This window comes from Nematolebias whitei, chromosome 18 (genome assembly GCF_014905685.2).
Source record: "Nematolebias whitei isolate Nwh7 chromosome 18, NemWhi1, whole genome shotgun sequence".
NCBI lineage: Eukaryota > Metazoa > Chordata > Actinopteri > Cyprinodontiformes > Rivulidae > Nematolebias > Nematolebias whitei.
Window position 1 is genome coordinate 34,308,525 of NC_056515.1, and position 3,857 is coordinate 34,312,381.

A 3,857-nucleotide genomic window follows, 5' to 3' on the forward strand; every position below is an offset into this window, starting at 1 on the left:
AAAAACAAAATGTGCACAAAACTATAGAGAAGTCACAGAAAGTTGCATAATATCCAACAATATTAGTCTGACATGAAGATGGAGACAGAGGAAATAAATGGACTGGGACTGATAAGGAAATGAGAGACAGCTGTGCTCAGTGAAAAAAGAAAAGGGGGGGGGGGGGGGGGGCGGGGCGGGGGGGGGGGGGTATAAAAGTGACTGAGAAAATGACTGACGCAGAAAACAAAAGACAATGAAAAAGCTGGAAACAAAACTGCATAAGAAACAAACTCTAAAAAAATGTACGTTATTAAAAGCTGCAACTCATTTTAATTTAGTTTTTTTTTTTCCCATATGAAATACAAATAATGCAATAAAGATATAGACACCTGAAAATAGAGGGGGGGGTCGAAATAATACAGTGCACTATATCTTGTGGACTTACAGGGACATACTATGCAATAACGTTAATAATAGTAGTAATAATAACAATAGTAGTAATAGTAATAATAATAATACCAACAATAACAACAATCATCATAATAATCATCAGAATCAGAATAATCATCCGTCCATCCATTATCTTTAACCCGCTTCTTCCATTTTGGGTCACGGGGGTCGCCAGTGCCCATGTCCAGCAGTCACTGTGAGAGGGGCGGGGGCCACTAATGAGAGGATGTTTATCCAGGCAGATTGTCATTGACAATAAGCACTATCCTATTCTATTAAACCAATACATCTGTCTCAGATGGTGCTCTCACAGCAAAAAATAATAATTTAACTGAATGGTAAATGAATCTATCCATTAGTTCTAACCACTTTATCCTCTGGAAGGTTGCAGAGAGCTGGAGCTTATCCCAGCTGAGACTGGGCTGGAAGCAGAACCTGAACACGCTGCCAGTCTGTCACAGACCTAACACAAAAAGACACGCATGGTCACAAGCTCATGTAAATCAAATTAAATGAGTTTGGAAACAGTTTTATGACAACTGGAAGAAGCAAGACTGCTTATGAAAATCTTATTTAGCAGCAAGAGAAAAGACCAGAATGTGAGATGTCCAAATGTTTTACTTTGGGTAAAGTTGAGTAAATTCACATTATTTCCTGCTGCCAATAGCTGTAATGTTGGTGCCCACGTCTCTGTTTGTTTGTCTGTACTGTTATTGTCTCAGGAATCACTGGACACATTTTAATGGCACTCTCAGAAAATAATCATTGGCTGTACATTTTGTACTGATTGGCTTTTGCAGTCAATCCCCTTCAAGATGGCTGCCACAGCAAAGGGACCTGATCAAACACCGAAATGGCTGAAACTCCGCTAATTTAACAGATACTGAGTTAAAATTTGGTGTGACAGTAGCTGAGTCATTCCCACCACACACAATGAGTAGCTAAAAGACCATTGTTGCCCTGGCAGTCTTTAAACTGATTTTAATAGTACAATTGTTTGTACAAAAGTTGTTAGTCCAGTTGTTTTGTGGCATGCCCAGATCATTGTTACCATTACATTTAAAAACCAAAATGCAGCCAGCAAAGATGACATGCTTCATAGGGAATTGTGCATAAAATTGTTTGTGTAGGCCTCTTAATATAATGCATCATTATCTTTTCTAAGTTAACCTTGATGTGGTCATTCATTCAACCTTTATTTCTACAGGCTAGCCTCATTGAGCCACAGGGACTCATTTTAAGAGGGACCTGTTCCAGACAGAACATATGAAGTCCAGACAACAACAAAAAAGGCTCAAAACAGCAGGGAGAAACAAAGAAAAACCAGCAACACAGCACCTCACTCATGGATCACGCAGTCCGAGTTGTGATGCCTCGAACTGATTCTTCTCCTTCAATTAAAGACAAGTCCGGAAAAAGTCCATTGTGCGATGAAGCGCCGGACTCTTAGAAGCCACAAAAGTTGGAACAAAACAAAACAAAAGATAATCCAGAGGAATGCAGATGAATATCCAGATAAGCTCCAGTGAAGCTCTAGTGAAGACACTGAACAGCACCTCCATGCCCGAGAGACTTCCTGCGCCAGCGTGCTGCACTCAGCTGATCAGAGGCTGGAAGAGTGTTTCCAAACTTTTTAGAAGCGAGCCGGACCTTCAGAGTACCAGCAAAGAACTATATAATGGTATCGAAGGAATCCAAATAATCCAGATGAAAAACGACCCTTCAAACAACGTCATCTCGTCCAAGAAGCCACCTGAGCTGTCAAGCAGCGCTCGGATTGACCTCTGACCGCTGGGGCTGGAAGGAGTCCAGGTCCAAATCCCCGGTCGGTTCCGTACGGCTCTCACTGCAGCCAGTGAGTGGCAAAGACACTTCGAAGAAGGTCCAAACTTTTTTAATCGGGTTTGGATCGGGGCTGCAGAGGAGCCAAGATGCTGCCGACCGCAACGATAGCAGGAAGTGTTAATATTTGTTAACACTATTTGGTCAATATGTATTGTGCTTATTATTCACAGCAGACAACATACACTTCTGTTTTTTTTTTTTTAACATGTTTTTGCACCCTACAGTAGTCCCTCACTACTTTGCGGTTCATTTTTCACGGACTCGCTCTATTGCAGTTTTTCAAAGTAAGATTAGACATGACACACAATGGCTGATTGATGGATGAGCCGCAGGATCGGCATGGATGTATTTATTTAAACTAAATTATTTGAAATGATTTGGCACCTGTGTGCAGCCCACAGCTGTGGGAGAACCTTCCTCCTGCAGCTGATCAGCTGATCTCCGTGTAGAGTGGAGAAGTGGGCGTGGCCGAGAGTGCAACCTGAGGCAGAGAGCTGAAATCATGACACGCTGTGCTCTTTTAGAACGTTTAGAGTTTAGAAACATTGCTTAGAATATTGCAAGAGTATGGGAAGGGTTTAAAATGCTTTAAATACTAAAATAAACTACTACTTACTACTTTTACTACTTTTCCTAACTTCGCTTATCGCAGGACTTCAGGGTACTGATCCCCTGCGATAAACGAGGGGCTGCTGTGTATTGCTTATTAATGCATGAAGTCATTCCTGTAAAAAAACTGACACAAACTAAACTGAACAGGAATGCACACAACACACACGCCTTCACCCACACACAAACAAATGCCTGCGCTGACAGTTCTGGCACATTTTCTTGCATGAAATCTCTAATTATTTGATTTGACTGACCCACCTGTATTATCTTAGTTTCCTCCTGCTGTGCTTGTGTGTTCTCTCAGTCATCGCTCATCTATGGTGTGATTGACTCCAACCTTTATTCAGTCAATCCGTCAGTCAGTAAAATTGATTTTTTTTCCACTTCCTCTGAGATTCTCTTAAAACAAACAAGTGAAGAAGCAAACAACAGGATAGAGCTTTAAAATAAACTGTGAGGGTTTTCTGAGAAGCAGCCAAGTATATGACCATATCCTGCAGCTTACTGTTTTTAATTTTAGTTACAGCATACAATTACATTAAGAAAAAAATATAAAGTTTCAATAGGTCATGCTGATTTGTTTGCAGAAATGAAGAGAAATGTACATAATGGTTTATTAGAAGAATACAAAACTAAGAACTTTTAACTTATTTTCATTCATTATCTTGAATTGTGTACGTTGTTCGCGTTCAGAATGCTGCAGAATTAATTTATGCTTTTTCTGTGTTCTCGTTTTAAGCTATATTTTAAAGGTGATTGTTTTTTTTTATACCCTGAAGCAAATTGTATTAGCCTCCTTTAAAATAAATTAAAGTTACCTGATTAAATAAAATGCAATACATTTTGCACAATGGACCTTTACTCTAAATACAGTATATTCTTCATTTTGTACAACTCCAATATATGCTTCAAGGGAAATCTGGTTCACTGTCACATTAAAACCAAGTGTGCAGGTCACGTTTTAAATC